Below are 12,648 nucleotides of genomic sequence, written 5' to 3'. Positions count from 1 at the left end.
CACCTGGGCTGCTCTCCCTGCCGGCTCCACCTCCATCCGGTGCTCTTAATCGGCGCCTCAACGCCCCCTGAGTGGATTCCTTTTGGGCACTCTGCTAACAAGACGCCAGCCTCACCTTGGATTTCTGGTGGGTTCCTGCTCTTTGCTGCCGCTGTTACCGCTGCGACTTGCCGGACCCGCTTCGCGGGTCCCGCAGCGCGGTTAACAGCCTGTCATCGTCAATTCTTAGTGGAGGCTTGGGCGTTTCACCTGACCGGCAGGGCTGCGAGCTCCTAGCGGGGGACTCCGAGGACCAGGAGCCCCCGCGCGCCCGTTACCACCTGGGCTGCTCTCCCTGCCGGCTCCACCCCCTTTCCATCAGCCTCACAGGCATAAAAGCCAAGCATCTTCCCCGCTGCGCGGGAGCGCGCGGGAGGGCGCCGGGAGAAGCCCGGGACAAGGGCGGGACCGTTTTAGGCCGTTCGAGGCCTAAGAGGACTGGCCTGGCCCACCCCCCTTGGTTCCGTATATGGTTGTCTGCCCTCAGACTGTAACTGTAGTGAGCACCATACAGAAACTGTAACTGTTACGCATTATGTGTACTCGGGGGAGTCGTAGTAAGACTGCGATGGGTTTAACTAAGCCAAAAGGCACTCTGGACGATTTTCTTGTTAAAACAAATTTGGCAATAGACGCCGAGATCACTAAAATGCAGAAGAGGGTTTCAATGGAGTTAGATGCTGCACGCAGGCTTTCCCAAACATTTGCAAACTCAAAAAAATCCTCCCTGGGAAATATTGCGTTCGCTGCATCTCCCCAACAGGTGGAACGTCCGCCACCTCTGTTGATCCAAGTTGATGTTCATCATTCTCCCACTCTCCCTTTTCTACCACCAATAGACTCCTCATTTATTTTTTCCCCTATGACCGCCCAACCTAGTGAGGGTGATCCACCTAACGAACAGGGAAATCCCACCATTTTGTCGCTTAAAAGTGTCCCCTCCTTCTCGGTAACAAAAAGTACAAACCCAGGTAGTCAAGCCTTGAAGAAGAAAAACAAAGTAAAATCCGCCTTTGCTCGAAAGAAAGCCAAAGTTGCAAGGCAGCAGTTTTTCAACCGTAGAAGATTTTTACACAATGAAGGGGACCCTAAACGAACATCACCCCCAGTTATCCATCAAATAGGTGGTGATAGCAACCTTATTACTGTCCCCACGGGAGAGAATCTTATTATCCCTGAAGATAACCTTACACTGGGAGGGCCAAATGAGGCAGGGAGGGATAAGGATAAAGTGGGCAACGACGAAGACTTTCTTCAGACAGTCTGGGTCACCTTAAAACAATTATTGACACCTTTCGAACTCAGACTGTCACGCATCGAGAACCACCTACTGGAAATGGACAAAACATTAGTATCTCTAGCCACGCTCAGCTTAAAACAGCTAGAAGTAACACATCCTCATATTAACGAGAGTCCATCATTGGCTAGAAATGATGTTATCCAATCTCCTTTAGCCTCTAACATTGGCACCAAAACAGCGACAGCATTTAAGGAGGTCCATCCTGCCCCGTTGATTTCGACTGCAATTTTACCCCACTCATTATCCAAACCCACTCCGATCCCTAAACCTAGGACACTTGTCAATGTTGCTGACAACCCCCCAAAAATAGAGGAAAAACCACCTAAAAAACATCCCCAGCCCAAACCCCCCTCTAGAGTTGAGCAGAAGGTCAATAATCCTATTACCCCTCTATCAGAACACACCCTAAAATTATACCCGAACCATCAGAACTTCCGAGGAGGCTACATTGATCTTCCCCCTGAGGCTGGGCCCTATGTGGCTATCTTGGCAGGGGTACCTCCGCTTGCCCCTGAGATTGTGGAAACCCAGTGGTCCTTAAAAAACAAAGTGATCCACTGGCTAAATACCAATAGGCAGATTCCTCATACCAACAAGAGCAGGGTATTAATGGTCAGGAGAGTCCCCTGGGTGGGCCGTACCTACAAATCGATACCAGGAGACTGCATCGTGGTGTCTTTTGCGGACCCTCACACGGCCCATCTTATTACCACATGGGACCAACACATGAACGTTGAACAAACTATTGTCACCAAACCTCTAACCTTCTTCTACCCTCCAAAACAGCTAGCAGAGTGTCCTGGGGCTTGGACCATAGTCCACAACCATAACTGGAAGGGACAGGGGCAGCGATGGCAACCTCCTAATAATTGGTGGGAGGGTGCACCCACCATGAATAGGTTTGGATGCTTAGATCAGGTGGATTGACTGGGAACAGTCGATCAAACACTCCGATCAAGTGATCAAAACCATGCAAAGATTGATAGTAATAGCAACACATTCCTACCCATCGTTAACAACTTGCCCCACTTGATGGCGGTTTCACCATCCTCTCACCAGAACCCGCCCCCTGTGCGAGTCACACAACATCTAGACATGGTCGCTTTGCAAGATCAGGTAGAGGTAATGGAGAGTGAGGGCCATACACAGCAGGTAGAAAATGAAGAGAAACATTCATTATTATCATGGAATGTAGCAGGACTGGGCAACAAGATCAACCATATACCTTGGCTGGAGACTGTCCAGAAGCACGGTATACTCTGCCTACAAGAAACCTGGCTTGTAGAAGAAAAGCATATCATGGGGTATCAAACATTTCATACACCTGCTGCTCCCTCCACCCATGGCCGCAACAAAGGGGGTCTGTGTATATACATGTCAAATGTGGGGGATACAAAAGTGCTTAATTTCCACTCTGACCAATATTTTCAAATTCTGTCTTTTAAATGGGGCTCCACACAAAAGGTCATACTGGTGAACTTTTATAATAACATGCCATCACATGAAATGGAATCTACTTTAAATAAAATGTTAAATTGTATCCATAAAGTGAGGGATCGAAATGTAGGAGACCATACAGTTATATGGGTGGGAGACTTTAATTGTGCGGTCTGCCCACTTTCTGAGTTAGGTTTGTGCGGCCTTGCAGATCGTGATGAGGACTGTCCTTTTCATTTCTCACACACTAAGCTGGGGTCTCTCCTTAACAGTATTATGTTCACTTTTGACCTCACTTTTGTTAATCAGGCATGTTCTCCTCCTGTTCCCTTTGCCCCAACATACAATGGAAGAGGTTGCGAAACCACAATAGACTTTGCACTGATATCCCCCATTTCGCCCAACTTTATAACTTCTTGGGAGATAGGGGATGATCCAATGAGCGACCACTACCCGATTATTTTTGGGGTTAGACTTCCACTGGAGAAATCAAAGGAATTTAGTGGCCGATTGTATCCATTGGAGGTGACCTTAACAAAGATAAATGGTTACGTCCTTAAGTGGGAGAAGTTGAACCCCACAATCTTCTTCCATAATTTAATATCATCCTGTTCTGCAGATATTTCTGTCTGCTTGGAAGAAGATGTGGAACCTAAGGTGATTATGGCAGCTTTCACTAAAATACAGGAGTACATAAAAAGTGTTCTAACTAAGATCCACAAAAAGAAGGGGAAATGTGCTTCTGGGTGGTTTGACTCTGGGTGCACAGTTGCCTTAAAGAAACTGAAGAAAGTCACAAACGTCATGCCGAAAAATAGGGCCCAGATCTCTGAGGCTAGACGAGAGTACAAGAGACAAATTAACCGTAGGAAATTAAGGATGAAAAAGGAAGCCTGGGAAGCACTGGGAGAAGCTGCCAGGAATAAGGACACTAACCTTTTCTGGAAAGTGATCAGATCAGTATATAATGAAAAACACACTGATAACTGCATAGATGTGGCTATTACAGCAGACCTTTGGGTGGAACACTACGGGAAACTCTATAGTAACCTACAGGGAAACAATACGAACCAACAAAAGGCACTTTTACTCTCAAATAATTCTACTCGAGAAAAGCAGCCAAGTGATCCCCCAGCCTTGCCGTATCCAATTGATCTGGTCTTTACCACCCTAGAAGTTGAACATGCAATCAGGGAAAGTCCTTCAGGGAAAGCTCCTGGTCCTGATTATACACCAGTGGATGCCTATAAAACAAATTTGGAATTTTGGGTACCCCTTTTAACGAACGTCCTGAATATGGGAAACAAATGCGGCCTAATTAATACCTGGTCAGATGCCATTGTAGTCCCCATCTTTAAAAAGGGAAACAGGGACGATCCGGCTTGCTACCGTCCCATATCCTTACTAGACGGTCTTATGAAAATTGCAGGAAGGATCGTTCTAAAGAGGATTCAGCACTGGGAGACGGAAAACAAGGTCATTTCGGATTTCCAATATGGATTCCGAAAGGGATTGGGAACCCAGGAGCAATGTCTAAACCTGTCCTTATTAATGTCAAAATACATTGAGGCTAAAAAAGGGGACTTGTATGTTACATTTGTTGACCTCAGCTCAGCATTTGATTGTGTGGATCATTTGCAGCTTTGGTCAACTTTGGAGCATATTGGGGTGGATCCCACTATTGTGATATTTATCAAGGAACTTTATAGAGATGCTGGTGCCAGGGTGAGGTTCGGGACCCAGGGGCAATGTACACAGAAATTTTCCATAAATAGAGGGGTCAGACAAGGTTGTATACTTGCGCCCCTTCTATTCAGCTTCTATATAAATTCTGTGGTAGACCATTTGATAAAGCTCCAGATTGACTATCCAGCTGTCAATGGTAGGCCTGTACCCATCCTATTATACGCCGATGATGCGGCTATTATGTCGAGGACTAGGCTAGGGTTGCAGAGAGCGGTAAGAGAATTCACGTCCTATATGGGGCAAAGACACTTGAAAGTAAACATCTCAAAAACTTTCTCTATGCCGTGCACCAGAAAGAGCAAAAGGCCACAATGCTCGATATACCTTGACGGACAAAGAATTGAGACCACAGACACCTTTTGTTATCTGGGGGTTGTCTTTGACAGAAAAGGAGCCTGGAAACATGCAGTATCGGCTAGGAGGCTTGCTTTCACTCGTGCTATTGGTGCCCTGAGATCTTTTGCAACGAAAGTTGGGGGCAAACCGACCGCTGAAATGATACAGATTTATCAAGCAAAGTGTGTAGCGACAGTTACCTATGGAGCAGGCTTATGGGGCTTTGAAGACGTGACCTCACTCCAGATTTGTGAGAATCTTTTTATTCGTTATTTATTGGGGGTGAGTAAATCTACTTCAACTTTTATCACTCACATTGAGACTGGCCTCAAATACCTCAGTGATTCCATAAAGCTGTCACCGTGTTTACTTTGGCATAAAATTTGGACTACCAGGGAATGCCAACTTAACAGAGAACTCATCACGGACTGCATGAACTTGGATGCTGTATCAAAAATAAAATGGTTGTGTCATGTACGATGGATGTTCGCCAAGATTGGCTGTCCTGAATATTATGATGACCCAGAGTCTTTAGAAAACCTGTCTAGGTCGTCCCTCAAAAAACTTCTAATTACCCACCTGGAGGGCGTTAGATGGGATACAGAGAAACTCAAAAATACCACCTTGAGTTATCAAAGAATTACTCCCACTGAAGGTCTGCAATTGTATCTCAGGACCGAAACGTCACCTTATTGTCGTATGCTTCTTACCAGGCTGCGTCTAGGCACCTTCTTTCGTATGGTCACTTTCCCAAAACAAAATGAATGGACTGTCCCGAACCTAATTTGCCCATGTGATGACTATTCATCACAAAGCAATATCCATATTATGTTCTTTTGTGCCTTTTATTCTGCCCCAAGAAAACTGTACTTATTACCACTCTTAAAACACTGGGGCATAAGAACATGTAAAAATGCCTATGAAAAATTCCTACTGTTAGATGAGGTATATGTCACTTTTGTTGTTTCCCGTTTTTTAATGTCAGTGATGAAACATAGAAGTTCTATGATGTAACCCTTACATGTTTTTAACTTTTCCATACGTTTTTACATGAGGTCTACAATTGTAATTTCACCATTGATTTTTATTACTTGTAAAATTGCTTTATTGAGTCCTATAAATTCGTTGGGGATAAATTTTTAAAATTTGATGTGAAAATGTATTTGTATGCTTTTATGATTTTATCAAAAAAAATCGAATAAAGCTATATTTGACGGTTTGACTATATATATATATATTTTTTTTTTTTTTAATGAACGGGTTGGTATTGAAGATAAAATAATATAGACATTTACAAACAGTAGTATGCAATTATTCCACTTGGTGGCACTAACTTTTATGAAACTCTCTTCAGTCAAACTGGCCAAACACTAAGTTATCAAATGCGACCCTTGCATGGAAAAGGCTACTAAAGACTGGCTAGCTTTAGAAAATCGACATTATCCTTTTAACCCTTCAGGTGGCCAAAAAGCACATCTGAACCACGTTTCACCACAGTCCAAACACTGTGCATTTTATTTAATACCCTTTTGAAGAAAGATGAAAGGTAAACAGGACGGCTTAGATAGGACTTCAAACCCTGCCTATGCAGCATGGCCAGTCAGGATGTGGGGGTGGCCGATCTAACGCTGCAGCAGACATCTAAGCCTCAGCGACACCGACGCAATGGTGAGATTTCTCTCTGCGTTACAAGTAGGGGCGTTTATTGCAGCTGTCAAAACTGATCAAGGGTTGGGGTGGGGAACGGGATTAGTTAAATACACAGCTTGCAGGATCCACGTATTTCTGCAGCCCTTGTCCATGTCTGAGCTCACACTCTGTGAGTGCAACCATAGGAGGGGGCAGAGTTCCAGTAGGATTGATATACAATGGAATGCTCGACAACTCCAGCTTCCCTCCTCCCCCCAAAATGACACCATTAAGTCAAGCATAATAAAAACTGCATTTTAAAGCGCTAACGAATAAGTCTTATGATATCTGGTAACCATTGTAAAGCAGAACTAGCAGTTAAACAAATTTATTGAGCGCTAATGATCACTGTAAGCAAATCAACAGCAACGTAATATTCTACAGAATACTCTCCCTTGAAAAATAAATGTGTATTTCATTTATAAGTTATATGATGCACAACTTACAACTCAATTGCCTGATGGCCTAGGTGAAAAACAGTATAACTAGAATTAAAGAAGCCATTACTCATAGAGCATAATCAAAGGGGGATACAGAGGCCAAAAGCAGAACAAGTTACTTAAGAAAGGTAAACATTTCGCTTCTGCTGTAGTCAATAATACAAGGATCACCCTGAGGTGTATTTCAGAGTCTATAAGCAGGACACAACATCTCCAATTTTGCACCTTGTTTTCGAGATCACCATGAGGAGTCAATTTTTCCGAGCTCGTTAAGGAGTGCACATTGATGTTTTGAACCCAGACAGTATGGTCACAGTACGTTATGAACGCCTTTAAGGGCAAGACAAAGGATCTTAAAAGTCATTCTCTGTCAGTGGGAGCCAATGAACCTAGTGTAACTTTATAAGAATTCATGTTTTTATGCCCTTGGTCAACTTGACTGCTTCATGCTGTACATGTTGACAGGAGGGCAACTGGAAAAAAAGTGACATAGTTTGTTCCACCCAATTTTGCATAAATCCAGATTCCTTATGCCCACCCTGTGAAAATCACTTAAAATAAGAGGTGGCATTTGTTATAGAAACAAAAAGGTGATTTGCACAAAAATGGTTTGGGTCCCAAAGCTAAAAGTTCAGCATCTCTGATCATGCCTATATTGCATACTTTTGTGTCTATAAATGACTGAACCCAACAGAGAAGATAACTTCTTCCAAGGGAGTGATGAAGCAAAGGCCAAGAGATAGTTACGGATGTACTTAATTCACGTCAACTGGGTCTAGTCATTTACATCTGGCAGCATTCACTCATATACCAAAATAACTCTCTCACAAGGTTACTACTCGGCTACATGGATGACAGTGTCTTCACTTCTCTCTTAACACTGCATGCTGCACTTTGACAAAAAACTGAAATTCTCTATATAAATCAAGAAAGCAAAAAAAATCCAACATTTATTCTCATGAGTGATTTAAGCTTTGTCAACTATTCTAGCTCTTTGAGTGTAAGAGAGCAGGTAAGGTTCATTAAATGTGTGGCAGATCTGCATGGCACTTAATTCTGATCTTCTAGAAGAGTCTTTACCATTTATGCCCTTTTGTTAACCGAGTATATTTTCCCTAGCAGTTGTCCCAAAAAACAGGTTAGCGGCTTCAGCACCATTCCTTCCTCAAATCCAGGGCAGATGAATCTATAAGGAGCCAGTAGGTTAACAATGAAGACCCAAGTCCTCCACATTGGTGTAAACCTTCCATAAACCTCTTGCAGCACAGAGTACATCGAACCTGCTTACGGGGATGGAAAAAGGTAGTACGAGCTCCATGATCATTCAGTCTCTGGCCTCTCCTTTGGCCCAATAATATAGGTGCCAAGGCGTTGCAACCAAATGAGTGTGAGGGATTTGACCACTGAGCTGTATTCACGACATAAGACACCGGAAAAAAAATCAGAAGATCGCATTCAACGGATAAGAGTCAGACCCACACTAAATACTTATCTGAAAGTTACAAGCGCCATGGACCATGGCCAAACCGTTTAATATGTTTAACCCCTTATTTTAGGGTACACAACAAGAATAATTGTTGTCGAACTGGTCGTTTTTACAGCTCGGATGCACATACACTGCATAAGAACGTAAAGCACACCGATGAAAGACTTGTGCATAACACACGGTGCGGGTATCTGGCATGTACACAGCCCTTTCCCGTTGATGATAGAGAGCCGCCCATGTCCAAGTACTCCTCTCACAGCATCCAAACATGACCTCAGCCCGCCACCGAGCACAGACTCCCACCACCCCGCCCTCACATACATGTGCGGGATGGGGGCGAAGATGGAGCAGGATACACATCCCGATGCAGCTCATCCCAAGGAAAACACCCCTGCCTTCGAGACTCACAAACTGAATGGATTAAAGGGGCTGAGTACAGACAAGCACAAATAAGAGTTCTCGGGGTGGGGGCGTTCACGTCTCACGCACAGGAACCGCAGCAGCATGGGTTAAAGAACGGGGAGCATTGATAGAGCAGAGCCAGCTGCACCACCCACCTACCCAAAGCCTGGAACCCTAAATCACGTGTATGCGAACCCGTGAATCCCAAGTTCACAGCATCCCTCGATCATGAGGGCTGCAGGCAGAGTGCAGCCCTGCAGCGCCCCTCCTCCCGCGGGCATGCGTTGCACGGCAGAAGCATGAGCAGAGTGAGCACACGAGCAGCACAGCACTCCCCATGACTGTGATTCCACAAACCGCACCCCAGGGCAGAGGCATGCACACAGACTGCAGACACCGCACACATGCACTCTGCACCCCACCGCGGCTCTAGCGCACAGTCCTCGCAGAGGCGTAGCTCCCTCTCCGCCCCCTCCTATCCCCGCCCTCCTATCCTCGCCCCTGCCCCGGTATACCGCCCCAGCAGTGACCAGACAGCGCGGTTACCTTGCAGACACCATGGGAGGTCCTCGCGCCCCCAGCCCGCTCCGTTCACCCGCCGCCGACCGTGCAGCAGCTCCCTCTCTCCACCAGGCTGCTGCTGCTGCTCCTCCTCTCCGTGTTGTTCTCCTGGTCTCTGTCCAGGCGCTGAGGAGGGCGTCACTCACAGCTGAGGCGAGCGGCGACGTAGTCCACTACTTAGCCCTGTAGGAACGAGGGGGAGAGGAGCTGATGGGGATTGTAGTTTTTTACGGACGCTATACCAAGTGCAGATTTTGGAGGCGTGGCCCGAAAACACTACAATTCCCAGCAGACCTTTTCTGCGCGAGGAGTTCGGATGGGTGATTTGAGAGTCAGGCGCGAAGAGGGTGTTTGGCGGGCGGTTGCTAAACAGTGTCTTTTAGACTTTTTAAAAAAGAGTCAGTTTAGGAAGGTGTTGGTTATTGAGTGTTTTTCTCAGTTATTATATACATACCAAGTATTCCTAAAACACTCGTGAGTTGAGCAAACAGCAAGAGTACCTCCTAGTGGGTCACGGGGATTCAGTGTCCTGCGTGATTGAATGGTGCAGCCTCAGTCTGCAAACCGTGAGTTTGTGAGGGATTTGCTTACACTTCATAGCAGAGATGTGCGTGCCAACAAATTAACCGGCAGAGCCAAGCCAAGTGTCTGGCTCGCATCTTCATGAACTTGCCGAGCTTTGTAAATATTTGCTTTGGAAATTGTAAAACAAACCACTTAAATATGATGTCTCTTCAAAATCCAAAAAGTGTATTTCTTTAGCAGGTGAAAGCTTTAATATTAATAGTGCACATAATTACACTGCAGTAAAAAATAATTATTGAATGAGAGCTTTGTGCAGATTTGATAGTGCTTTCGCGATAAGGAAGAAAAAATCGTTTTGGTGAAATAAAATATTTGCCTAATTTCATACAATTTAATCATGGTTTGCGGTTTCATTTTGTACAAATCAGCCAGTAAAAGGGTATCTATTTGTCTTCTCTCATGTTAAGGCTTTGTGTGACCTTTTAGGGCATTTTACTGCAATGTTTTAAAAGATATCACAAATATGACCCGAAGGTATTGTGCTTTACATGAGCGAGCACCAGTTACATAACACAAGGTAACATGCATTTTTGATAGGCATAGCAAGAGTAAGTGATTTGCCCAAAATCACAGAATGTTGATCTGATGCTGAGGCTCTAATCTGGTTCCACATTCTCCAGCTCTGGCCATAATGCCACATCCTTGGAAGAAGGAAGACGGATGCCACATTAAAGCTAGGTTCGTTATGGGCATGGACTTCCAACAGAACCTTGAGTTAAGCCAGAGCCAGGCTTCAGATCGACTCGAGCTTCCAGTGGCTCGCCCACCTCTAAGGAAGTGACCACTTCATGGTGCTTTAAGGCAAATTTGGTTGTTTATTTAACAGATATTGCACGAATATATATGGTTTTAGCATGTATTGTGATAAAAAACTGCAGCATGCATAATGGCTAAAAAGCGATAAATAGCTGCAGAGCAACAGTTGTCACCTGGCTGTGGTTTTTACTGACCTGGTCTGTATTGTAAGTTCAATTTGGTAGAAATATTGGGAAATATCTTACGCATGTGTGACACCAAAATCTATTGCCTGTGTCTCCTCCCCGGTCATAAATTCTCAATGTTATAGCTTATAACATCAGTTTATGAATAAAAAGGCTGACCCAGGGGCTTATTGGACGTTCCCTGTCATGCTAAGCCGTAGTACAAGTCTCTGTGTGCATCATTGCTGACATAGATCTTGTACACAGCCCAAGATAAATACTGAGGCTGATATAACAATTGCGATCAGGAGGCTCTGAACTAACCATATGTACACAGTAAGTGCTTTAGAGCCCTGTGTTGTGTGCAAGATTGAATGCATAGCCTAGCATCTACACGGCATACCTGCTCCGCTCAGCCTGTGTGATGCAGATGGTGTACAGCATTGCAATTCTGCCTATGAGCCATGTGCCTGACCCATGCTTGATCTCTTGCCTTGCTTAATAAATGTTTCTCGAACACAACTGTAATGGTGAAACTCTTACAGAAGTTGCAGTTGGCCGCAATAAAAGGGCGGTGCTTCACTGAACAGTAAATGAAGAATCAGTCCTCTTCTTATCTTGCTCAGGTTCAGAAGTGTTCTGATGGTTGTGCCTAGAGATGACACATTTATGCCTGGCCTGAGTTAGTGGGTGGGAATGAATTCTGCGCATGCCATAACCAATGGGGTAAAAATTCCTGGGGACCTCCCTACCCACGTTGGGCATATTCAAGATGGGAAATTCTTCCGCCACACTAAACTTGGATTATGAGGACTAGGAGCGTGTGTGGGGAATGTACTATGGTAGTCCTAGTGTCCTGAAGTAACATTCCAGGAACATTTATCATGTAAAATAGATATTTATTGGTAACCTCTTCCAGCTAACGGGAGAAGCTCTGAACAGGTCTTCAGCTACACTAAATCTGCCCTCTACATTCCATGCTACACAAGAATACAGAACACAGTGACACTCTATAGAATACAAACATGTTCTACCTTCTATAATTTAATTCTATATAATACAAAACCATTACTACATGTCCTCCCACATCCAACACAAAAATCCAGTTTGAGGTAGTTAGTGAACCCCCAACAAAGCCAGAGACAGATGTCTAATAAAACAAAGCAGGGTTTTCCAGCAGCCAAAGCAGGTCTTGACACTGTAATGTCAACAAGCATTTGCAATGCAATAGGTCTCGCATTAGGAAAGTTTGAGCTATTGGTCTTGTAAATGACACATTTTTTATTTATATGTTGGTTTTGAAAATAGCGAAATTAATAGCTTTGTCATTTACAATGCCAATACTTTTAACTTTTGCAAATGTGACACCTATACCATTTGTAATGCAACATGTTTTGTATTTACGTGACTTAGATGTATTGATATTACGAATAACAATGGATTTTAATTTCTTTCAATAATTAATTTTAAAAAATAAAAGTTATTGTAATTTATAATGGCAATAGCTTAAACTTTTGTAAATAACTTTTGTGAAGATTATGTTCAGTGTATTTTATTGTGACGAAAATCCAAGAACAGAAGTGAAATATTAACATCTTTTTGTGACATTTGTAAAAAAAGCTTGAAACATTGAGAGAACATATTTGAACCAGTTGTTGTTGAATGGTTGCACAGATTGATACTGTGGTGGCACTGAGTGATGTTGTG

General features: G+C 44.0%; 1 protein-coding gene across 6 annotated transcripts in view; it reads right to left on the bottom strand.

Annotated features, from left to right (window-relative positions):
- Positions 1 to 9,603, bottom strand: part of ADD3 (adducin 3) — a 455,953-nt gene extending 446,350 nt beyond the window's left edge. Inside the window, exon 1 of one of the 6 annotated variants that reach the window (XM_078643745.1) lies at positions 9,422 to 9,603. The gene's annotated coding sequence lies outside the window, so the exon portion shown is untranslated. Of the gene's footprint in view, positions 1 to 9,034; positions 9,289 to 9,421 lie in introns of those variants that run through there. The other 5 variants (XM_078643752.1, XM_078643750.1, XM_078643751.1 and 2 more) reach the window with 5 other exon arrangements.
- Between the last annotated feature and the right edge of the window lie 3,045 nt (positions 9,604 to 12,648).

The sequence above is a fragment of the Lissotriton helveticus genome, chromosome 5_1 (genome assembly GCF_964261635.1).
Source record: "Lissotriton helveticus chromosome 5_1, aLisHel1.1, whole genome shotgun sequence".
NCBI classification, from domain to species: domain Eukaryota; kingdom Metazoa; phylum Chordata; class Amphibia; order Caudata; family Salamandridae; genus Lissotriton; species Lissotriton helveticus.
The sequence above is the reverse complement of the archived record's forward strand: the minus strand, read 5'-3'. Positions and strand labels throughout refer to the sequence as shown.